The 25,819-nt window shown below is 54.6% G+C and overlaps 1 pseudogene; it reads right to left on the reverse strand.

Annotated features, from left to right (window-relative positions):
* Positions 1-287: 287 nt before the first annotated feature.
* The window catches only part of LOC125644502 (maestro heat-like repeat-containing protein family member 1), a 30,371-nt pseudogene continuing 4,839 nt past the window's right edge, over positions 288-25,819 (reverse strand).

A 25,819-nucleotide genomic window follows, 5' to 3' on the forward strand; every position in this document is an offset into this window, starting at 1 on the left:
TAGTTCAGAGTTCAACAAACGTCTGGTGATTTTTGAATTTGACGACTTCTGAGCACTTGATTTCACAGACTTAATTTTCATTAACACTGCGCCAGAGCTGAGGAAACAGAGCCAGGTGCTGAGGAAACACATCCCAGGGCTGGAGTGTGCAGTCCAACTCCCCCCCCCCCATCACGGGCGTTAGTTCGGTCAGAGGCTGACCCTCCAGCCGCTCACGCGGCAGAGCCCAGCCAGGGGCTGAGCAGACTCGGCTAGGCCTGGTGCTTCAATCCCCATTGAGGCTGCCGTCAGCCCAAGAAGGGTGGGCAGGGGTTGGCGGAGAGTCGCAGGCCGAACTGCCGGCCGCAAGCAGCCCCAGTGTCGCTTCTCACCGCCCCAATCTACAGAGCCAGAGAGGAATAAGGCTGCTGCAGCCAGAATTTCCTTCGCTCCGGCTGCCGTCCTGGGCTCGCCCAACATGTGACCCTGGCTGTCAGAAAACTCCCCAGCTCCCTTTAACAAGCGACTCTCCCCCCTGCAGTCACTGCCGAGGACAAACTGCAGGGGGCCAGCTCTTGCTTAGGGTCGGGGAGTTTGAGCTCTTTACATTGGCTTTGTAGTGACAGGAGCTCCTAACCAGCAAGGATTCTTTTAAAGAATTTGTTTAGCTCAAATAATAGCAAGAGCCAAGAGATTATTTGAGCTAATTCTTTAAAAGAGGCAGGGTGGGGAGTAAACAAAAGCCTAAATTACAGCAGGTAGCATGTAAGTGGGAAAGTAGAAGTGCTAAAATGGCTTGTGAAGAGCAAATAACTGAAGGGATATAGACAAACACTAAAAAACACTTTAAGAAGATCAGAAGCCTGTGAAAGAACGGGTGGATTCAAGAGAGCGATTAAAGACGACAAGGACATTGCTGAGAAGCTAATATTTTTGTCTGTGTGTCTTCTGCCTTTATCACAGAGGCTGGTGGAGAGAGATCTGTCTCAGACCGGTTCTCTTCTAGTAAGAGAGGTACCATCGGGTCTTGAGATAGCAGCAGAGGCGATCCCGGACCAAGCTGATAATTTATAAAGTAACCCCCGCCCCCACTTCTTCGAGCTGGACTTCATCCTAGCCTTAGTAGTATAAGGGCTTTACAACCGAACCCCACCCCTTGACCCCTTAAACACCACCCCTTGACCCCCTAAACCCTGCCCACCTATCACTGGAAGTCCCGCCCCATGGGGGTATTACTTCTGGGGTCAAGGTGGCCACATGACCAGAAGCAAGGTGTATCATGTGACGCCTCTAAGAGCTTCTCCCACTGCCCTCTACCAATCAGGTTGGGTTTCGTCCCCATAGGTCCGCCCCGAGAGGAGATTTGATCAATCAGTGGGAGTTCTGGGGCAGGGTGACCCATCCGGAAGTGGGTCATGTGACCCCTCTAACAACTCCTCCCACCTCCCTCTACCAATCAGGAGGGGTTTCAGCCACTGGGGACCTCCGAGAGGAGATTTGATCAGTCAGGGCGGTTTGGGGGTGCAGTGACCCATCCGGAAGAGGTTCGTGTGACCGCTCTAAGAACTCCTCCCACTGCCCTCTACCAATCAGGATGAGTTTCAGCTGTTGTGGACTACCCCTGAGAGGATATTTGACCAATGGAGAGGAATTCCAGGGCAGGGTGACCCGTCCAGAAGTGTTTCATGTGACCCTTTGTAGACTATAGACTGAGAACTGGTCTTTTCCCTCCAGACCGGCCGGCAGTTTATACTTTGAAAAGAACAACAGCCGGGCATAAAAAGAGATGAATTATTGGCAGGCTCTGTGGTTAATGGTTCTAACATGCTCGACTTAGTCAGGGCCATCACCCAGACATGTTCTGTTCCTAGCAGACATACCTAGAGGATGGGACGTGTTTATGAATGCCATGGCGGAACTGAACGTACCATCTTCCTTCATGGGCAACGCGGCCAACGGAGATCTTTTGGAAGGCCTCGACCACTGACACCAGGGTGGATCGAGAAACCGTGATCCCTTTTTTGCCATCTAAAAAAACGAAAATTGGCTAAAAGATCCGAATGGCTCAGTGTATAATATTTTTTCATGTTCTAAAATTTTTAAAACTGGTAATGTTTTGCTTTAAATAAAACATTTCTATACTTTTTTTTAAAAAAAAAATCTGTGTACTTTTTCTGAATTGGTCATTGTTTTTTTTTTTTTTTTAAAAAGAACAAAAAGCCCACCAAACATCAATTGTCTTTAAACCCCTGTTTGGTCACCATCAGCACAGGTGACCATGCAGAGTCCACCATCACAGGTGACCATGCAGAGTCCACCATCTCAAGAGACCACGCAGTCCCGGATTCGCAGACGAGCTCCAGCACGGTCCGAACAGGAGGTACTGGATCTCATTGTATGTTGGAGAGATAAATCTGTTATGGCAGAACTATGTTCCAAAAAAAGGAATGCAAATACGTATGCTAAAGTCTCCAGGGCCATGACAGAAAGAGGCTACTCCAGGGACACAGAACAGTGTCATACAAAAATCAAGGAGCTCAGGCAAGCGTAACAAAAAGCCAGGGAGGCGAACGGGCGCTCTGGGTCACAGCCCCATACACGCCGCTTCTACCGTGAGCTGCATGCAATTATGGGGGGTGACGACACCACTACCCCACCACTGTCCGTGGACACCTGCAAGGGGGGAGTAGCATGGAGCGGGGAGGATGAGTTTTTGGAGGACGAAGAGGAGGAGGAGGAGGAGGACAGTGCACAGGCAGCAAGTGGGGAATCTGTTTTCCCCCCTAGCCAGGAACTATTCTTAATGCTGGAGCCAATAGCTTCCCCCTACTCCCAAAGCATGCCCCCGGACCATGACCCTGGAGAAGGCACTTCTGGTGAGTGAGAGCTTGATCGGAGCCACGTGGTGGAGGGTGGGGGGAAACCCAGCAGCGCTGGGCTGTTCGTGTTTAGTTTAAAGGGCTCATCCCTGCTCAGAGCCTCATCGGAGCCCAGCGGTGTGTGTGTCTGGGGGGGAGGGGAGGGAGGGTGTTGTGTGAAGTGATCATCCCAGAGAGCCCGCAGGCTGCCTGCAAGCTGAATTCTGTTGCCTGGCCGCGTGTGATGGCTTACTCACACCAAAGTGGCAGGCACTTCAGTATAGGAGGCAAAATGAGACCTTGTACAGAAAGAATATGTGCTGTGTACTATGAATTGCCTGTTTCACTGAGAAACAGTGTCCCCTTTGTTCTCTAAAATGTATCTTTTAAAATACTACCCTCCCTTTTTCTCCTCCTGCAGCAGGTGCAAATGTTTCAACGCGGCCGCTATCTACTCCGTCCCAGAGGCTGGTCCAGATTAGAAGGCGGAAAAAACGAACTTGGGATGATATGTCTGCCGAGCTCATGCAGTCCTCCCACACTGATAGGGCCCAGTTGAATGCGTGGAGGCAAACAATTGCGGAGTCGCATAAAGCGTTACATGAATACGAAGAGAGGAGGGATGCTATGGTCAAGCTCATGGGGGAGCAAACTGACATGCTCTGCTGTATGGTGGATCTAATGCGGGAAAGGCAGCAAGACCACAGACTGCCGCTGCAGCCCCTGAATAACCACGCTCCCTCCTCCCCAAGTTCCATAGCCTCCTCACCCAGATGCCCAAGAACACGGGGCGGGGGGCGGGGTGGAGGCTACGGGGACCCACACAGTCAACTCCAGAGGATTGCACAAGCAGCAGAAAGCTGGCATATCCTAAATTTTTATTTGGTTTCTGGACTTGTCCTTCCCTCCTCCTCCACCCCCCTAACCCAACCCCCGCCCCTTCCCCCGTCTAGCTTCTGATTTCTCTCAATGTTTTGTGCAACAAATAATAAAGAACGGTTTTTAAACAATTGTGACTTTATTTCCTTTAATATATATATAGGGGGCGGGTAACTTTAAGAAAAACAAACACAACTCTCACACCGTACCCTGGCCAGTCATGAAACTGGCTTTCAAAGTTTCTCTGATGTGCAGCGGGCCCTGCTGCGCTCTTCTAATCGCCCTTTTGTCTGGCTGTGTGAAACTGGCTGCCAGGCGAGTTGCCTCAACCTCCTACCCCCCATAAACGTCTTCCCCTTACTCTCACAGATATTGTGGAGCACACAACAAGCAGCAATTACAATTGGAATGTGGGTTGTGCTGAGATCTAACGGAGTCGGTAAACTGCGCCAGCGTGCTTTCAAATGTCCAAACGCATATTCTACCACCATTCTGTACTTGCTCAGCCTATAGTTCAACTGCTCCTTACTACTGTCCAGGGTGCCTGTATATGGCTTCATGAGCCATGGCATTAAGGGGTAGGCTGGGTCCCCGAGGATAACTATAGGCATTTCAACATCCCCAACAGTAATTTTCTGGCCTGGGAAGTAAGTCCCTTCCTGCGGCTGTTCAAACAGACCAGAGTTCCTGAGGATGCGAGCGTCATGCACCTTTCCCGGCCATCCCACGTTGATGTCACTGAAACATCCCTTGTGATCCACCAGTGCTTGCAGCACCATGGAAAAGTACCCCTTGCGGTTTATGTACTGGCCATCCCGGAGTTCTGGGGCCAAGATAGGGATATGCGTTCCTTCTATCGCCCTGCCGCAGGTAGGGAATCCCAGCGCATTAAAGCCATCCACAATGGTCTGCACATTTCCCAAAGTCACTACCCTTGATAGCAGCTGGTCAATGATTGTGTTGGCTACTTGCAGCACAGCAGTCCCCACAGTAGATTTCCCCACTCTAAACTGATTCCCAACTGACCGGTAGCTGTCGGGCATTACAAGCTTCCACAGGGCTATGGCCACTCGCTTCTCAACTGTGAGGGCTGCTCTCATTTTGGTATCTTTGTGCTTCAGGGCAGGGTGATGGTTGTAACTCTTTATAAAGTCAGGTAACACAGCGATGTAACAAAAGGTGTTATGGGCTGTAAAATATCTCCACGTCCTAGTTTTTTAAAGTTCTGTTAAATCGCTCCACAAGCCCTGCTTTGACTTCATTATTAGTAACAAAATGGTGAACTCCATGCCGCTTTAACAATCTGCTTAAAGGTTTGTTTAAAAACTCTTTCCTCCAATTGGTTTGTAATTTTTGAGGCACGCGACCTTCGCTGAAAATAGCTTTAAAGGCCTTGGATACCTCACCACTTGTCTTGTTTCTTAGGCCTAAGGCCCAGGCATATTTGGATAGAGAATCTATCACTGTAAGATGTACTTAAAACCGCTGTTGTGTTTGGAGAACCGGTGCATATCCACCAAATCTGCCTGCCATTGGGCATCCACATCGGAAACAATGGTCTTGTTTCTTTTAAAACATATTTGAGCTGGTTTGTGTAAAGTGTAAGCATCCTGGTCTGAAAGCCAAGCTGTTACCTGTCTTCTATTTAAAGTTTTACTATGCTTTTTGGCCACTTGAAAAAGAGGGTTCACCATGCTGAAGCTCCCAACTTCCCCGGGGGTATAATATATTTTCTTTAACAGAGCCGTCTGTGTAGACATGATGGTTACTGGTACCGTCTTTTACTAATGGAAGTATGGAGGGGGACACATTCATATTGACACATTTAAATAAGTTTTATTAATCACCTGGTTTAACACACCCTTTTACAGCTGCCTGTAAAAATGGATGCCAGGACCCCTACCATAAGGGAGTCTGAGCTGGTTCATTCTTCCATTTTGTCTTTTTCCAGACTTTCCTCTTGAGATTTGTGTCTCAGACATGAACAAAAACAGCTGATGCACGATACATTTACTCCCACAGGGCTACCGATGTGTAAGTTCTCAAAGGCCTCTAGAAAGGCATCGTAGAGCTGTTGAGAGATTTTTCAGAAAAGAAACAGTGTTAGCACCCCACTGCTTGCTTTTAGATTTACACAATCGCGGGTCGGTTCCCAACCCCATTACACCCCATCCTCAACTGTCACTTCTTAATCATTCATTTACCTGAGCGACGTCTTTTCCATTCATATTGTCCGCCGGTGACTCCTCCAAGCCATGATCGCCTTCCACCTCTAGGAGGGTGGGCAATGAGAGGCCGTCACACTCATCGGGGTGCCTCATGAGGTTTTGGGTTTCAGGGTCGGGTTCCTGCGTATCCATCAATGGTTGAGTCAAAGGGCCCTCGTCGGAACTGTCACTGATGTAGCACTTTCTCCACACAAGTCCAAAGGTGATCGGGGCTAAAACAAAGTCTGAAGCTCTCACAGGGGTGGTGAAGGAGTCCATGTTTCCACGATTTCTAAAACACGCATTCTTGGTAAAAGATGGCCTCTTCTGCCCAGCGCTGGGACTTATGGGGTGATGGTGCTGCGCTCTGATTGGTAGAGGGTGATGGGAGGAGTTCTTAGATGAACCACTTCCGGACGGGTCACCCTGCCCCAGAATTCCTTCCCGTTGGTCAAATCTCCTCTCAGGGTAGTCCCCAGTGACTGAAACCCCTCCTGATTGGTAGAGGGAGGTGGGAGGAGTTGTTAGAGGAGACACATAAGCCACTTCCGGATGGGTCACCCCGCCCTGAAACTCCACCGATTGGTCAAATCTCCACTCAGGGTGATCTTATGGGGGCGAAACCCCTCCTGATTGGTAGAGGGCAGTGCAAGGAGTTCTCAGAGGGGTCACATGATACACTTTGCTTCCGGTCATGTGGCCGTGTTGACCCCAGAAGTAATACCCCTATGGGGAGGGATTTCTGGTGACAGGTGGGCTGGGTTTAAGGGGTGGGGTTAGGGTTTGATTGACTGTAAGGCCCTTATACTACTAAGACTAGGATGAAGTCCAGCTCGAAGAAGTGGGGGCGGGGGTTACTTTGTAAATTATCAGCTTGGTCCGGGATTGCCTCTGCTGCTATCCAAGACCCGATGGTACCTCTCTTACTAGAAGAGAACTGGTCTGAGACAGATCTCTCTCCAAAAGCCTCTGTAAAAAAGGCAGAAGACGCACACACAAAAATATTAGCTTCTCAGCAATGTCCTTGTCGTCTTTAATTGCTCTCTTGAATCCACCCGTTCTTTCACAGGCTTCTGATCTCCTTAAAGTGTTTTTTAGTGTTTGTCTATATCCCTTCAGTTATTTGCTCTTCACAAGCCATCTTAGCACTTCTCCTTTCCCGCTTACATGCTACCTGCTGTAATTTAGGCTTTTGTTTACTCCCCACCTGCCTCTTTTAAAGAATTTGTTTAGCTCAAATAACCTCTTGGCTCTTGCTATTATTAGTGGCCTTGCTGGTTAGGAGCTCGTGTCACTACAAAGCCAATGTAAAGAGCTCAAACTCCCCCTCCCTAAGCAAGAGCTGGCCCCCCGCAGTTTGTCCTCGGCAGTGACTGCGGGGGGGAGAGTCGCTTGTTAAAGGGAGCTGGGGAGTTTTCTGACAGCCAGGGTCACATGTTGGGCGAGCCCAGGACGGCAGCCGGAGCGAAGGAAATTCTGGCTGCAGCAGCCTTATTCCTCTCTGGCTGTGGATTGGGGTGGTGAGAAGTGACACTGGGGCTGCTTGCGGCCTGCGACTCTCCGCCAACCCCTGCCCACCCTTCTTGGGCTGACGGCAGCCTCTACAGGGATTGACGCAGCAGGCCTAGCCGAGCCTGCTCAGCCCCTGGCTGGGTTCTGCCTCGTGAGCAGCTGGCAGGGTCAGCCTCTGACCGAACTAACGCCCGTGATGGGGGGGGAGGTTTGGACTGCACACTCCAGCCCTGGGATGTGTTTCCTCAGCACCCGGCTCTGTTTCCTCAGCTCTGGCGCAGCCCTCTGGGGCCTGATCAGCTGTTGAAGGCAGGGGGATTCAGAGCTAGAATTTCGTATCCTGCTAAGCATAGCTGGGGCTGGGCGGGGTGGGTGGGTGGTTAGCGGCTCCGTGCGTGCAGGGGCTCTTGGTGCTGCCACTTACAGGGAGCTGGCAGCAATCCTTAGGGGAGATGGTTAGTGCTGGGGCTGCAACACGACTGCCTGGCATATGCCAGGCTGGGCTCTGCAGAGTTAGCACCAAATGAGGCTTGGAGCAACCCCCTGCCTCGCCCTTGGCTGGGGCTGCTCAGAGTCCCTGCCAGCGGCACCGCAGCTGGTGAGGGAGTAGGGGGAAAAGTCTCCTCCAGCAGCCGGGTCTCCCCTCTTGTGGAGTCCACCCCTTCTCTGCTTGCCACTGCCCTCTGCCTGCCAGGAACGACTCACTTCTGACTCCCACACCCTGCTGACCAGCCATGGCTCCTGCCTGGACCAGGATGGGAACACCCCACGGGGCAGGGAGTTTCAAACTATGGCTGGGGAGAGGATACCCCAGAACCAGCCCCGAGGACTTTCTCCCTGCTCCGACACTCTGCAAGTCACTCCAACTGGGTTCTGGCTCCCAGCCACTGTGCGATGTGGCTGCTGCCCCCTGCCCCTAGAACCTCTCCCCGATTTCCCCCCACCCCTCCTCCCAGCCCAGCAATACTGCTCAGCCGTGACTTACAGCAGGGCGGGCCGTCCAAGCCTCCTGCTCTTCTCTGGCTTCAATTGTCCATCATGTACCCCAGGGGAGGCAGGTGGGCCTGGTTATTTAAGAGCATGCAGGGCACCAGCCACCGCTTGTATTTCTGTCCTTCAAGGTGCTCCCCGCCCCCAATCCATCCGGGCAGAGAAGGGGAAGGAGCTGGGTGGAGAGTCAGTCCCCAAGATTACTGGGATCAATTTGCCTTTGGCCTCGTGCCCCACGAAGGCTAGGAGAGGTGTCGTGCACACAACCCCACTGGGAGCTGGCGTGAAGCACAGTGTGGCAGAGCGGCTACCCTGGCTCTTTGCCTGCATGGCTGGTGGTAGCTGGGGTGGGCAGGGCTGGGGCTTCCTCTGAATGCATCCGATGAAGTGAGCTGTAACTCACAAAAGCTTGTGCTCAGATAAATTGGTTAGTCTCTAAGGTGCCACAAGTCCTCCTTTTCTTTTTGCAAATACAGACTAACACGGCTGTTACTCCGAAACCTGTGAATCTCCGCTATCCCTGTACAGGCTGCAGGGGGACCTGGCTGGGGCCAGTGCCTTTGGGGGCGGGGAAACCAGGTTGAGACCTTTGGGAGGCAGGATCCCTCCCTTGGGCCTGCTCCTGCTGCAGGTGCTGGGCTTGCCCAGGGCCAGGTCAGAGGAGACCCTGTGGCCACAGAGCCCTCCCGCATCTGGCTGCAAGGAGCCTTGGTTCCCCCTTTGTCCCAGGGAGGTGGGAAGGTTGGGTCTGGGGGAAGTTGGCTGGCTTTGTATGTGGGCAGAGGAGGCCAGCTGCCCCCCCACGGGCAGTGTGCGTGTGGCACTGGCCCCGGACTCAGGGGGCAGGGAGGGATAATAGCTGCTGCTCTCAGGGCAGCCTTCTCGCTCAGCCTCCCTGGGCAGTCCTGGAGCTGGGAAGCCAAGAACCCAGTTAGTCCCAAGGCACACGTCCTCCCCAGGCTGAGGGGAGCTGCCTGCTCTGGAGGTGAGGAACCCCAGGCTGTCAGAGCCCTCTCCCCCTTGACTGCTCCCATGGGACAGAGCGGACTTGTAGGGGAGCCATCCTCAAGGGCGGGGAATGGGGCTGAGTCAGTGAGGGGGCTCCCTGGAGCAGGGAAACCCCTCTGTGCCTAGGTCCTCCCACCCGCTGTCCTGCAGGGCCCACGCCCCAGAGCTCACTCACCAGGGTCCTGCAGGCTTCGCTCAGGAAGGCGGGGATGGCGGGGGCCGCCCCCTCGGCCAGCTGGCTCCGCACGAGCGTGCGCAGGGGCTGGCAGCTGAGGAAGGGTGCGCAGCACAGCAATGCCACCCTGCACGCCTGCCGGGGAGGGCGAGAAGGGAGCTGGGTGAGCCTCCCTGAGCACCACGGGCTGCCAACTCGCAGGCTCTGCGTGGCTTGGGGAGACTCCGCTGGGCCGGAGCAGCAAGGAGCCACCTCTGGCCTGACGGTTGTTCCCAAGGCCACCACAGCCCCCATCTCCAGCTTGGCTGGGTTGAGGGGAGCCAGGCCTGAGTGCTGGGGCCGGGGAGGGACAGGGAAGGGGCCGTTCCCTGTGGGTCCCTGTCGGGCCGTTAACAGCACTGCCTGGTGACCAACGTACTTGGTCTCCCCTCAATCCCAGGCACTAATGGGGGCTGCTACTCGGTGGGGGATTGCTGCAGGAGGCTGGTCATTCCCAGACAGCAGCTAGGACACAAGGGAGGGCAGGGCAGCAGCAGTGGAGGGCCAGCTGGCCTCAGCGACCTGCCCTTCCCTGAGGCCCTGCTTGGGTCAGGTCACGTGCTGGGGGCCACAGATAGACCTGGGCCTGGCCACTCAACAGGGCAGGCTGTAAAATGGAGCCAAAGCCGCGGAGAGTCTGGCTGGGCAGGGAGGCTGGAGGTGCCTGTGGGGAATGGAGGAGGAGAAGGAAACCCCACAGGTCTACCCCACAGATAGAGCTCTGCCAGCCCTCAGAGTGTGTGTGGGGTGGGGGGGACTGGACTAGTGGCGGGGGCGGGATCCCTGTCCTGGGTGCCACAGGTCAGCACTGAGGAGATCTGCGGCTTGGAGGGCAGAGGTTGCACCATCCTTGCCATGTTGTTATAATGCCCCCAGCCACCCCTGCCCCTATGAGCTCTCAGCTGCACTCACCTGGGCCACCTGGGGTCCCCATCCTGCAGGTGAATGAGCAGCGTCCCCAGGCTCTTCTGCACCTCAAACCTAAAGAGGGACGACTTCTTGGAAACCAATTTGCTGAGGTGGCCAAAGAGCTCCATGGAGGCCCACCTCAGGCCGCTGTTCTCCTGCGGACATGGGGTGCAGGGCGGTTAGGGGGACAGGCTCAGGCCCTCACATGCTTTGGGAATCAGCCTGGCAACTGCAGAGCCCAGAGAGGTTTCAGCTCGTTCAAACGACAGGGCAATTCTCTGCAAACTCCCCTCCTTCCTGCTGGGCCCCAGGGCTGCCGAACAATTGTGGGCCCCGGGCCCACGAATGACTCTATCCCTGCCTCCCCTGGCAGTGGAGCTGAGCTGCCCCATAAGTCCAGAAACACGCCTGCATCGGACACTGAGCCCCCTCCCTCCGCGTGAAGGCAGGTCCTGAGCATCTCCCCCTGTGGGGTGCCCTACAGCGCCATGGGGCCTGCCCTGCTTGGTACTTACATCCTGAAAGAACGTTCTCGCCTGCAGGGCCAGCGGGACAGTGACGTGCGCCTTCCGAGGTGCCTTGGGGTCCCGCAGCATCCAGCAGAGCCCTTCCATGGCGTCCAAAACAGCCCGGGGGTCGCAGCATTCGCACACGGTGCAGACAAAGCTCCCCAGGATCTGCTTTCATTTCTTCCTGACCTGCAGAGAAGGGGTTGGACGCCGCTCGGTGAGCAACGCTGTCAGCCGGAGCGTAACCACGGTCCGGGCAAGTCAGCCTACAGCCCAGTCTGCTCCACAGGAGCTGTCAAGGTTCCTCCCCCACTCTGAACTCTAGGGTACAGATGTGGGGACCTGCATGAAAAACCTCCTAAGCTTATCTTTACCAGCTTAGGTCAAAACTTCCCCAAGGTACAAAATATTCCACCCGTTGTCCTTGGACTGGCCGCTACCACCACCAAACTAATACTGGTTACTGGGGAAGAGCTGTTTGGACGCGTCCTTCCCCCCAAAATACTTCCCAAAACCTTGCACCCCATTTCCTGGACAAGGTTTGGTAAAAAGCCTCACCAATTTGCCTAGGTGACTACAGACCCAGACCCTTGGATCTTAAGAACAATGAACAATCCTCCCAACACTTGCACCCCCCCTTTCCTGGGAAATGTTGGATAAAAAGCCTCACCAATTTGCATAGGTGACCACAGACCCAAACCCTTGGATCTGAGAACAATGAAAAAGCATTCCGTTTCTTACAGGAAGACTTTTAATAAAAATAGAAGTAAATAGAAATGAAGAAATCCTCCCTGTAAAATCAGGATGGTAGATACCTTACAGGGTAATTAGATTCAAAAACATAGAGAACCCCTCTAGGCAAAACCTTAAGTTACAAAAAAGATACACAGACAGAAATAGTTATTCTATTCAGCACAATTCTTTTCTCAGCCATTTAAAGAAATCATAATCTAACACATACCTAGCTAGATTACTTACTAAAAGTTCTAAGACTCCATTCCTGTTCCGTCCCTGGCAAGAGCAGCACACAGACAGACACAGACCCTTTGTTCCTCTCCCTCCTCCCAGCTTTTGAAAGTATCTTGTCTCCTCATTGGTCATTTTGGTCAGGTGCCAGCGAGGTTACCTTTAGCTTCTTAACCCTTTACAGGTGAGAGGATTTTTCCCCTGGCCAGGAGGGATTTCAAAGGGGTTTACCCTGAGCGTAACCACGGTCCGGGCAAGTCAGCCTACAGCCCAGTCTGCTCCACAGGAGCCATGGGCTGGGGAGAAGGGGAACCAGGAGCTTCCTACCCAGCCCTCTCTGCCTAGTACCCTGCCATGCCAGACCCACCTTGCCCGGGAACTCGGTGACTGCGTTCCTGAGGCCGTGCAGCGCTCTGCCTCGAATGTGGATGTTGCTGTCCTCTGTCCGCTGCCACACGGCCCTCACAACCTGCTTCCGCATCGCCTTGGGCTCATTCTCCATCAGCAGGGGCTGCAGAGGAACTAAAGGGACCGAAAGGAGCTGTCAGCGAGGGCTGGGCGAGGCCAGTGGTCCTAGCCCGGCCGGAGCAAGGGGAAGGGAGTATGATCAGGGGCCAGGAGCTGACTTAGATCCGTACCGACTGCTGTCCACGAGAGGCTGGCTTCAGCTGAGCTTAACAGAAGTGACACGAGCAGGGCAGAGCGCTCCCTCTGGTTCCAGTGGGGTGCTCCCAAAGCAAAGGGATTAATTTACAAGCAATACACCACCAGGACCATCTCTCATTGCATGACCAGCTATTGGCAGGGCCGGTGCAACCACTAGGCGAACTAGGCGGCCGCCCAGGACACCAAGTGGTTGGGAGCGCCAAAAAGCACGCTCAGGGGAGGCGGTGGAGTGGAGGTGAGCTGGGGCAGGGGGGGCGCCGCAGGGCTGGGAGCTGCTGCGGGGGGAGGGGCGCCGCAGGGCGGGTGGGGGTGGGGAGCTGCCGCAGGGCTCCCCGGGATGCTCTTCAGGGCCTCCTTCGGGTGGCTCACCATGGGCCTGGGAGAGAACAAGAGCTGGGGTTTACCTGTGCATGACAACCCTGCACATGTCAGAATCCGGCCCGGTCCCGGCCCCCCCCCATCTCTGCCCCACTAGGCTCCAGAGCGAGAACGGGACTCCTCCAGCCTCTGTCCTCACCTGCTAAGGAGAGCGAACCCCTCGGGCTGGGCCTCCTCGAGCAGCTGCCAGCCTCGCTCCTGGTCCATCAGCGCCACAGCCGGCTGACTGCCCCCGAGGAGCAGCACCCACGCCAGGCCCGTGGCCATGCTGGGGAGAGAAGGAGGCAGGAAACGGGGATGTGGGGACGCCTGCTCTCTGGGCGGGGTGGGGGGCAGGCCTCCCTTGCTGCAGCACTGAAGGGATCAGGGTGAGACTAGAAGCTGCCCCACTTCTGCCTTTGGTTCCCCCGCAGCCAACTGTGTGTGGGGGGGTGTCTGCAGATGTGACCTACACTCTCCTCCAAAGATGTGAAAATTGCCGCCGCCCCACCCCCCGCCAGGAAACTGACCCTGGGGAGAAAAGTACATGCTGTGCCCCCCTGAACACCCTGCTGCCCTGAGCCCTGCCCCCATGAGCTGCCCACTCTGAGGAGCTCTCTGGCTCCCTGAGTATCCGGGGGCAGCTCTGCCCGCTCCTAAGCACGAGAAGCCTGGCTGATCTGAGCCCTCGGTCCCCCCAAGGCGTCGGGGGTCCCTGGACAGCAAAGGGTCCAAGCAGGAAGCTTCCCCCTCCTAGGGGCTATCACAGACACTGCGTGGGTGCTGGGATCCATCAGCCTCACACGTTACCTGCGGGGACTGGCGTCACTGGGCAGGACGTGCTGGGCTCCCGAGAGGTGCCGTGCTGGGAAGCAGGCGATGGCGAGGAAGCAAGAGGCGAACAGGTCGTCCTCGAGTCCCTCCAGCGTGTCTGCTTGACCCAGGGCCCCGACCAGCTCCCACAGGCCGCGTGTGGTCTGAAAGGGAACAAGATACAGTCAGAAGACCGTGGCCATGTGCAGAATGCAGCCGGGAAAGAGGGCTGAATGCCACCGCTGGGAACTTACTGCCGGGGGCAGCCGGGCCGGCTCGGGGCAGCTCCTGTCCTGGGTCTGTCTAGCGTGAGCCCAGCCCTTCTCCGGGCTGTCGTACAGCAGGATGTGCAGTACCTCCCTGGCCAGTGTGGGGTCTGCACCTAGGAATCTCCAGATGGCCTTGGCCTGGCTGTGACGGACAGAGGGACGGCAGGGAAGGAATTAACACAGAGGACGGGCCCCATTGGGGATGATGGCCTCCGAGGGATGACGGGCCAGAAGCAGCGGGTTGAGAGGCTGACCTCAAGGCCTTTCAGGCGCTGGCCGGTTCTCAGGGGTTCATCCCCTCCTGCCTGGGCACTGCCGGGGGCGCTGTGTCACAGTGAGGGATGGGTGGAGGTGGCCAGGCTCACTTCTCCCTGATGGGAACCAGAGGGGCTGGGGTTAGAGCCCCCATGGGGAAAGCAGAGACTCCCGGCTCAGGGGTGGGGGCTGGTGTGAGGAGGTGCCCACCCTTGGGGGGAGGCTAGGGCTAGGTGCTGGGCTGGATCTCCTGAGCTGGGGGGGGCACAGTGTGGGGGCTGCGGGCCAGGAGAGCAGGAGCTCCTTCCCCATGGGGCAGGGGGTGGGGGGTTCAGGAGGAACAAGGCTCCAGTTCTGGCCACGCCATAGCTCGGGGGTGGGGGGTTTGGAGAAGGCTGTAAAATGGGTGCTGTGCTTGTCCGCTCCGGGCAGGACGCAGGGCAGGTGCTGCTGGCCCGGGGGAACCTGGCAGGCTGGTGAATCGGAGAAGACCAGCCTCTAGGGGTGGGATGAGGCGTCTAGAAGATACCAGGCTGGGATTCCGGGGGGGAGAGGGCATTTTCCAGCCGGGGCGAGGGGGTGCCCTTGCGGGGACATGCTCAGTGTAGGGGTGTCAGTGGGGGCAATGCAGTTAGGCTGGCCCCTCTCCTGCCTCAGCCTGGAGGGATGCCCTGCCGGGAGCAGGGGGGCCATGCTGACAGGGGGAGTGACCCTGCTCACATGGGGTCTCTCCTGGTCTGTGTTGTGATGGGGGGGCCCTGGAAGACTGTTCTGGCCTCCAGCCAGCCAAGCCATTGCACAGCCGAACCGGGAGGGGGTGGACTGGTTAGTACAGAACGAAGTGGGGGAGGGTGACGGCTGTGTTAGGAATAGCTCAGCTGGGGGAGCCCTGAGCCGGGGGTCCCAGAGCACATGGAGCCCTCCAAGGGACAGGGAGGCTACTGGTGACAGCATGCCGGGGCAGGGCTCTTCCCGGGGGCCTGTGTGCAAGGGAAGGGTCTGTGCTGCGTGTAACCATGGTGCTGTGGAGTGACCCCATTAAGGCTGGGCTCAGAGGCTGGAGGGGGGTGTTTTATCCTTTCCCTGGGGCCAGCGCTCACCGCTCGTGAGGCCAGGGCATCTGCAGGAGGATGCTGACCGCAGCCTTGGTGTGCTATCTGGCCAGTAGGTGTAGGATGTCTCTTGTCCCTTCACTCAGCCGCCCGCCCCGGGGTGGGCACAGTGTGTAGGAAAGAGCCGCATGCAGATCCTGCACCTGTGGAGGCAAAGCGGGGGCTGAGACCCTACCCCCGCTGTGGGTGCCTGGCAGGCAAGGGCCAGGTGGAGCTGGGCAGGCACATGGGCAGGCACGAGTCTGCAGTCACATGGCCCGGCAGACGACATGGATAAACTCTCCCAGCAAGTGACTGAGCCGAGCGGGGGTTGGTACCTTGAAACCCCCACCCCTGATCCAGCTCCGTAGCACGAATCCTGCTGCCCAGTGACACCCCACCACCCTGGCTATCCCGGCGGTCCCTCCCCTTGTGACAGCACGCCTCTACGTCAATCCGTGTCCACTGGGCAAAGAGTCAGTGGACACGGGGGACCCCACTGCGGGCTCTGTTCCCCCAGCTGCGGGATGAATCTGGAGACAGGGCACATTTCCCAGGGAATGAGCCGGGCAAGCCAGACCCCTGGGATCAATGCCTGCAAACGACAGGGCCGTGCCCAGCGGCCACTCTGTAGACAGGGCATGCATGGGTCCCATTGATCAATGATGGTGAGAAGGGACGTCTCCCCTCCACATCCTCCCTTGTGCCCCAGGAATTCTAGGCACGGGGCAAGATGGAGCTGTCCGAGATGTCCAGTGCCCAGCCATTACTTGGCCCTGTAGCTCGGATTCTTTCTCTCTCAGCACCGCCTCCATGATGCCCACCAGCTGGTCAGCACACTCCCCCTTCTCCAGCAGGCCCACCAGCAGGGTGAAGCTGAAGGGCATGAGGTCATGCAACGGCAGGTGCTTCGCGATGAGCTGCAGGGAAAGGCACAGGCCGAGTGTGAGCAGTGAGCCCCGGCCCGGGGAGGTGGGTTCGCTCTGTGGGGAATGGGGACAGAGACTGGCAGCCTGTGCCCAGGGCTATGTGAGTGGGCATTGGAGCCCATATCCGGGAATTTCCATCTGCCGGCTCCTCATCGAGGGAAGGAGACAAGAACGCCCCCTTTCCCACGTGTGTGTCTGTCTCTCACAGTCTCTTTTACTCACCAGAGGGCTCTCTCTGCAGCTGGCATCCTTCTGCATCTTGCTCAGCACGGTCGCCACCGCCCCGTCCTGGTGTCCACGACGGCTGCACAAGAAACCGGCAGCGCTCAGGCAGGGCTCTCGGAGCCGGATTCTTCCACCTCCCCGTCGAGCCAGGTCAGAGATGCCAAAGAGCCAGACTCCGGCCGCAGCTGGGAACGCCCAGCTAGGGTGAGCTCTCAGCTGGCTCCTGGGCCAACTGCCCACCTATCACCCTGATGTAGAAGGTGTGTTGGGGCTGGGGTGGGATCAGGGGAGGTCCCAGATGGTCCCAGGCACCTGGTGAAGAGTAGATGCCAGGTCTGGTGGCCTCCTGAACATCGAAGGCCTGGCTTGTCAGCAGCCCGGCCATGTAGCCCTGCTCTGCCATGGGTTTCAGGTCCTAATGGGCAACCGAACAGAAAATCAGGGCATGGGTTGGGGAGAGCCCAGCTCTGTCTGTATCACCCCCACACACACTCTGTGAGTGCTGTGGGGGGCAGCAGGGTCTTTGAAGCTATAGAACGTGAAGAGATGGGCGCTGGCTCTCACAGCTCGGCTCCTCTCCTGGGCTCGGGGAGAGCAGATCCACGGCTGCAAGTGCTGGGGAGCAGGGAGAGAGCCATGTGAGCAGCAGCAATGCCGGGGCGACCCCCAGAACCTGCTTCCTGCCCCAGCAAGGAGAGGACATGGAGCATTTAACCCCTTCTCCTCCACATCCGGACACTGGAACTCAGCGCTCCTTCGGACAGGTCTGAGGATCTTGAGCTCAGCACTTTGAGGATTCTCCCCATTGATCCTGTGGGGTCTCGGGGCTGTTTCCTTCGGGGCACAGGAGCACCAGCCCAAATTTAGGAGGCCAAAGTGACACTCCCTGGGGCAGGACTAGGATTGTCTTGCTGGATCCCAGGGTTGGGTGTATGCCCCGTGGGGACTGGCTAGTTCCCAGCGGCCGGAGGCCTGCTCAGCCCCCTCGGGATCAACTGGAGCCTTCCCTCTTGTAGTTCGGACAGAACCCAAACAGCTGGCCCATCCCCAGCTGGCCAGTGCTAATGGGCCCCTCCCTCTCCCCCTCCTCCCTCCCTGTCATACCAGAAACAGACGCAGTAGCGTGGTGGGGTGAGGTGCTGCTCCAGGAACGTCTGCAGCACAAGATCCAGGCCCTCCCAGGGCAGTTGTTGGAGAGACTGAATTCACCAAGGAGCTGAACTGACTAAGAGCTGAAATCACTGAGCGTTGTGTTAAGTAGTGGGGGAGCCTGAAGATATATTGTGGAGACGTTTGGGGGACGGCTGGAGTGCCTTGTGGACAGGCTGGTGGAGCAGTTTGTGGGACGGCGGGAGCTGCTTGTGGCTGTGGAGCTGAGCGAAGGAGTTTGTGGGGCGGCTGGCGGAGCGGAGCGAAGGCCTATGGAGCTATGGGGCGGTCAGCTTCAGATCATGTAAGGTGCCTCTTACCCCCGCCCCCATCTCCACCCAGGTTGGGAGGTAAAGCTCTGCAGATAAACTTTCGAACTCTGGGGCTGCCCTGACCAGGGACAGAGACTTTTGGGTCATTGGACTTTTGGGACTTTGGGTGATTTGGGGTTGCTGGACTCCAGAACCAAAGGGAAAGGGCATGCCCCAATTTGCTTGGGGTGGGTTTTTTTTGCTCATGGGTTGTGTTATGAACCCTGTTGGTGGTGTTTCTCCAACATAATGCCACATTGTTTCTCTCTGTTATTAAAAGGCTTTTGCTCCACTCAGACGAGGTGCTTGCGAGAGGGGAAGTATTGCCTCTTGGAGGTGCCCAGCGGGGGTGGTAAATATTTGTTCGAGGTCACTGGGTGGGGGGTCGAGACGGTTTGCATTGTGTTACTGGAATGGATCCCCTAGATATTGAACCCGGCCCTTGTTGCTGCCAACTCTGACGGGCAGAAGGGTTACATTTTTGGGGGCTCGTCCGCGATGCCAGTACCCCTCGCAAGCACCTGTTGAGTGATCCACTACATTGGGAAACAATTTATATTTTTTTTTGTTTGTGCTTATATTTTGAGAAAATTACCGTTTGTATAATGGCTAATATGTCAGGTTTGTTGGGCCCTGGCTCAGCAGCTTCTAGCTCAGAGGCTGCAGCCTCGGCTGATGATTGGACAAAAGCTCTGGGGCAAACATTGGAAAAGGTTGTGCTGTCCCATGCTGCGTCAAACTCTTGTCGTAAGTTTGAGGAGTTTGAACCCTGGTTAGAGCATACCACTGAAATGCTGCAAGAGTGGGCCGTACCAGATGCAGAAAAGTGAAGATGCCTCATAGAGAGCCTTGGCGGCCCAGCATTAGATGTGATTCGCACCCTGAAGCTCATTGACCCTGGGGTCAGTGTGAAGGACTGCCTAGAGGCCCTTGAACACAACTTTGGGAGCGTAGAGGGCCCTGAAGACAGCTACTGTAAGTTCCTTAATTTCCGACAACAAAAGGGCGAGAAGGCTTCAGCCTACATACAGAGACTGGAGAGACTGCTTCAGAGAGCTGTCATGAGGGGAGCCGTGACTGCTGAGCAGATGGATCAGACCAGACTGGCTCAAATTGTAAGAGGAACTCAGTATCAGAACCCGATTCTACTTCATCTCCAGCTAAGAGAACGACGGGAACATCCCCCAAGTTACTCCCAGCTGATAAAAGAGGTCCGAGAGGAGGAAGAAAGGCAGGCTGCCAGTGAGTTTTGGGAAGCCCAAACATCGGCTCCAGCCAGCACAACACCGCTGCAAACGGCCAGTGTACTGATGGTGAGCACCAGAGAGGAACTTGCCCAACAAATGCAGGTCCTGACGGAACGGATAGCTGAGCTGCAAAGTACCGTTGACCGAGTTAAGACTTCCAGGAATAAGAAGCCTCAAACTGTGGCGATTGAGAAGCCCGCACTTAGAGCCACCATCCCACCCAGGCGAAGGGGGAAAGGTCAGTTCTTCTGCTACCGATGTATTGGATGGACACAGTGGTCAGGATGGACACAGTGCTGCCAAGTGCCGTAATGAAGAAAACCCCTCCTTAGTGTATGGAAAGCTGAGGATCAGTTGGGAGAGATCCGGTAGCTGCCAGAGGGTCTGGGGATGGGGACCCCCCAGGTCTGCAGGATTTGAAGATTCCCCCAGAAAAGACTGTCCAGCTGGGATCCCCACAGGACTGATAGGGCCTCGAGCAGAGGTCACGGTGAGGATCGAAGGGGTGGAGTGTAAAGCAGTGCTTGACACTGGATCTCAAGTGACTATTATATTTCAGTCATTTTACCAACAGATGCTTAGGCACCTGCCTATACAGCCACTGACTGGCCTTGGCCTGTGTGGCCTCAGCATGGATGAATACCCCTACCAAGGGTATGTCATCGTGCACCTGGAATTCCCAGAGGAGGTTGCTGGGGTAAGAGAAGAGGTAGACACAGCTGCCTTAATATGCCCTGATCCTAAAGGGACCTCTGATGTGTCTGTGCTGATAGGGACCAACTCCAGTCTCTTCAAGGTACTCGCGGATTACTGCAGAAGGCGGGCTGGGGACCAGTACCTGAATACCCTGATGATCCATACGCTTTGTGCTGAAGCCTATAGGAAAATTGAGAGCACTAAAAGGGACACCTCTGAGCTACCGCTTGGGGCACTGAAGTACGCGGGCACAACCCCCTTAGTAGTGCCTGCAAGGACGGAGCAAGAAGTGCTTGTCATGAGTACCTGTCTGAAAGGCAGTAAAGGGACGTTAGCAATGATAGAGCAGCCGATGGGAGGAGAGCTCCCTGAAGGAGTGCTGGTCCCCAGTGAAGTCATAACCTTACCTGCTGAAGCCCAGGAAAGGGTGACTATACTGATTGCTAATGAAACGAGTCGTGATGTTGTTGTGAAGCAAGGACAAAAGATAGCAGACCTCTTTGAGCCTGAGTCAATTGTAAAACCCCAGTGTGAAACTCAAGTTCCGACAATAGACCCAGCAAAGTTTGACTTTGGAGATTCACCAGTGTCCGAGGACTGGAAATATCACCTGAGGAAGAAACTTTGTGAAAGATCCAAGGTGTTCTCACTGCAGGAGTGGGATGTGGGATGTGCAAAGGGAGTAGAGCACAATATCAGACTACATGACTCTCAACCTTTCAGGGAGAGATCTAGGAAGATTGCTCTCTCTGAGATGGAAGATGTGCGACATCATCTTCAGGAGCTGGCTGCGAATGGCATCATTACAGAGTCCCGCAGCCCATACGCCTCACCCATTGTGGTAGTCCGTAAAAAGAATGGGAAAATCCGGATGTGTATTGACTACCGCACCCTAAATAGCCGTACTGTGGTCGACCAGTACACTATGCCTCGAGTGCAAGATGCCTTAGACTGTTTGCTGGGAAGCCAGTGGTTCTCTGTGTTGGATCTTCGAAGTGGATACTACCAGATCCCTCTGGGAGAAGAAAATAAGGAGAAGACAGCCTTCATCTGCCCATTAGGGTTTTATCAGTTCGAACGCATGCCCCAAGGGATTTCTGGAGCACCTGCCACCTTTCAACGTCTCATGGAGAAAGTTGTGGGAGACATGAATTTACTGCAAGTGTTAGTTTATTTGGATGACCTGATTGTGTTTGGAAGAACCTTAGAGGAGCATGAAGAAAGACTTCTTAAAGTGCTTGATAGGTTGGAGGATTATGGTCTGAAGCTTTCAATTGACAAATGCCAGTTCTGCAGAACCTCAGTGAAGTATGTGGGTCACATCGTGTCCCAAGAGGGTGTGAGTACTGATCCTGATAAAATAGAAGCACTCACTACATGGCCACGTCCAAGTAACTACAGAAAACTCAAGACCTTTCTTGGATTTAGTGGCTACTACTGCAGATTTGTGAAAAACTATGCTACGATTGTAAAGCCTCTGAATGATCTTACCAGGGGACATCAGTCCAGCAAGAACAAATCTAAGCCCAAGAATAAGAGGAGGTCCCCAAAGCCTCCTGTGCAGAGACACTATGGCCCCTTTGAACCATTTGGGCCCCGGTGGGATGAGAGATGTGAAAGGGCTTTTCGAGAAATCATTACTTGCCTAACTCATGCTCCAGTCCTAGTTTTTGCTGACCCAAGCAAACCATTTATCCTGCATACTGATGCCAGTTTGGAGGGTCTGGGAGCAGTCCTGTACCAGGAAGTGGAAGGCAAACGTAAACCTGTAGCCTTTGCCAGCCGAGGATTGTCTGATAGTGAAACTCGCTATCCCACCCACCAGCTGGAATTTTTGGCCTTGAAATGGGCCATCACTGAGAAATTTCGAGACTACTTGTATGGTGCTCAGTTCCAGGTGTGGACAGACAGCAATCCACTGACGTATGTGTTAACAAGTGCTAAGCTGGATGCTACAGGGCAGAGATGGGTGGCCGCCTTGGCTAGCTATGAGTTCAGCATTCAGTACCGATCAGGGAGAAGCAATGTAGATGCAGATGCATTGTCCAGGCGTCCGCAGGCTCCAGAAGTTGCTGTGATACCCACAGATGGAGTGAGAGCTATTTGCAGTGTGAGTCGCCGAGAGCCAGAGGCCTGTGAGAGCCTTCAGGGATGTGTTGCAGAAGCTTTGGGCCTGCCCCCTGAATGCATGCCTTCTGCTTCAGTGAACTATATTGCATTGGACCAATCTCCTTTGCCCATGCTCAATGCGGCTGACTGGCAAGAAGCCCAGCGGCAAGATATTGACATTCGTGATACACTACTTGCCAAAAGGGAGGGGCGAAGCCCAGCTGCGGTTGTCCCACCTAACCCGGAGGGTAAACTACTATTGAGAGAATGGACCAAACTAAAACTGTTTCAGGGAGTGCTACACCGAATGACCACTGACCCTTTACAAAAACAACGAGCCCAACTAGTACTGCCAAAAGAGTACAGAGCCCTGGCCATGAGGGCCCTGCATGATGACTTTGGGCATTTAGGGATGGAGAGGACCCTGGAACTTATTCGTAGTAGGTTCTATTGGCCCCGAATGGCTGAAGATGTTTGCAGGAAATGTGAGACTTGTGCTCGATGTGTTCAAAGGAAAACTCTGCCCACGAGGGCTGCATATCTCAAGAACATCACCAGCAACAAACCTTTGGAGTTGGTATGCATTGATTTCTTGTCTGTAGAGATAGACAAGAGGACTGTTGGGAACGTTCTAGTAGTGACTGACCATTTTACACGGTATGCACAGGCATATCCCACACGTGATCAGAGGGCCACCACCGTCGCTCGAGTATTGTGGGACAAATATTTCTCAGTCTATGGATTCCCGGCTCGGATACACTCTGATCAGGGGCGGGATTTTGAGAGTCACCTTCTGAAGGAGGTGCTGAAGATAGCAGGAATTAAAAAGTCTAGGACAATGCCTTATCACCCCCAAGGTGATCCTCAGCCAGAGAGGTTCAACCGAATCCTATTAAATATGTTGGGAACTTTGCGACCAGAGCAGAAGGCAACCTGGAGCCAGCATGTCGCATTTCTGGTGCATGCCTACAATGCCACAAAGAACGATGCTACGGGAGTCACCCCATATCTCTTGATGTTTGGGCGAGAACCAAGATTACCCATAGACTCGTGCTTTGGTGTATCAGAGGATGGAGATAGCTATGAAACTCATCAGCAATATGTATCCCGACTAAGAGAAAAGCTGCGGGATGCTTATCGCTTAGCTACCGCTGCGGCTCGGAAGAACGCAGACCGCAACAAACATCGATATGATGCTAGAGTGCGATCGCAGGAGCTCCAGCCGGGGGACAGAGTCCTGCTGCGAAATTTGGGTATTGCTGGCAAACACAAGATAGCTGACAGATGGAAGGCAGTACCTTACCTGGTGTTGGAAAAGCTGGGAGATCTGCCGGTCTACAAGATCAAACCTGAAGATGGTCCAGGGCAAATAAAGACGGTGCATAGAAACCTTTTGCTCCCTGTGGGGGAATTGGTAAGCACCTCTTATGAGATGGGCCACGACAGGGCAGCCGGGCAGAACAGAGGTGCTAGACCAAAGCCGCCATCCAACACAGACAGCGGGCCCCGTGCAGCTAACTTACCCCTATTCTGCACATCTGAGAGTGAGTCTGAGGAGGAAGACACAACCCTGGTGTATCCTGGGATGGAGACGAGATTTCAGTCTCGATCAGCTGAACCAAACGAGAGTTTTCCCTCTTCCGCCCTAAACCCCATGGCGGAATTATTTAGGCCCATTTCTGACACCCCTGTGCCTCTGATGGGACCCCCCTGAGATGAGACACACAGGTAGAGGATGTCCTGGGCACCTTGGACCCTCCAGCATTAGAACTAGGAGTGCAGGGGCCTATGCCAGTAGCCGAGGGACCCTCCAGGGAAGCCTCTCCATCCGTCACTCAAGAGGATGTTCCCCCTACCTCGGCAACAGAGATTCTCAATAGACGAGACAGGGTGATAAGACCAGTGAAACGGTTAACTTATGATGCACCTGGGGTGACTAGTGAGGAGCCAATACATTTAACACACAGGCTTGTGGAAGCTAAAGTGGGCTTCCTGAGGCCCTTTGGAGGAAACCAATGAGTTGGTATAAAGGGAGTGTGATTTGTTGGGACGACAAATTCTCGGCTGGGGGGAGGATGTAAGCAGTGTCAGGATGAGCTCCACCCTGACATCTGGTGGTGAGGTGTGGCAAGTTGTGGAAAAGAACTTCAGGGACTGATCTCATTTGCATAGGCACACCCACCCCGCCTAGAATGAGACCATAGCTGCCCAAATGGTCACTTTGGCTGCTGTGGGATCCCCAGTGTCTCTGTTATTGGGGCAAGAAGAATAAATTGTTATTACCCTGATTATGGGAACCGTGCTTGGAACTGTACTTGGCCTTTTGTTATGATGGAGGGACTCACCATCCACTAAGTGGCACTCGCTAGGCAAGGGTCATGGGTTCCAAAACTCTGTGAATTGAGAGAGAGGTTGGGGATAAGTATTAATACTTGGTGGCAAGGGCCCCTTGATGAGGGCCTTACATGCTAATTGCACTTCTTCCTCTCTCCATTGTGGAATATCAGAGCTAATTTTGATTCTGTTAGGAGTCTAGTTACAGGCTGCTGAGCTCACTTTGGGCTGACAGTGCACCAGCACTGAGGCTCCCCTACTACAAGCTGAATTCACCTAAGAGCTGAAATCACTGAGCGTTGTGTTAAGTAGTGGGGGAGCCTGAAGATATATTGTGGAGACGTTTGCGGGACGGCTGGAGTGCCTTGTGGACAGGCTGGTGGAGCAGTTTGTGGGACGGCGGGAGCTGCTTGTGGCTGCGGAGCTGAGCGAAGGAGTTTGTGGGGCGGCTGGCGGAGCGGAGCGAAGGCCTATGGAGCTGTGGGGCGGTCAGCTTCAGATCATGTAAGGTGCCTCTTACCCCTGTCCCATCTCCACCCAGGTTGGGAGGTAAAGCTCCGCAGATAAACTTTCGAACTCTGGGGCTGCCCTGACCAGGGATAGAGACTTTTGGGTCATTGGACTTTTGGGACTTTGGGTGATTTGGGGTTGCTGGACTCCAGAACCAAAGGGAAAGGGCATGCCCCAATTTGCTTGGAGTGGGTTTTTTTTGCTCATGGGTTGTGTTATGAACCCTGTTGGTGGTGTTTCTCCAACATAATGCCACATTGTTTCTCTCTGTTATTAAAAGGCTTTTGCTCCACTCAGACTAGGTGCTTGCGAGAGGGGAAGTATTGCCTCTTGGAGGCGCCCAGCGGGGGCGGTAAATATTTGTCCCAGGTCACTGGGTGGGGGCTCGAGCCGGTTTGCATTGTGTTATTGGAATGGATCCCCTAGATATTGAACCCGGCCCTGGTTGCTGCCAACTCTGACGGGCAGAAGGGTTACACAATTAACATTAAACTTATCGGAATAAAGAACAGAATAATTGGGTGTAACAATTTTTAAAGTTGAAGGCCAAGAGGGGGCCCATCCTGTAAGAATATCATACCAATGGTGTGTTATAATTTGCTCTGCTTGTGCAGATACTCTTTATATTTCAGGTCCCTGATGTAAAATAGCCAAAAATTTCCGTCAGCTGGATAATTTGGTTGTTTTTCTTCATTAGCTTGTACAGACTTGTCCAATTGACCCACAAAGACAAGGTCAAGTTTAGAATATTACTGGTACCCAGGGTGTTAGTTCGTTTATCCTCATGAGCTGGGAAGTAGCAGGTTAAGGTGGGAGTCTGTAACACA

Source organism: Caretta caretta, chromosome 11 (assembly GCF_965140235.1).
Source record: "Caretta caretta isolate rCarCar2 chromosome 11, rCarCar1.hap1, whole genome shotgun sequence".
NCBI lineage: Eukaryota > Metazoa > Chordata > Testudines > Cheloniidae > Caretta > Caretta caretta.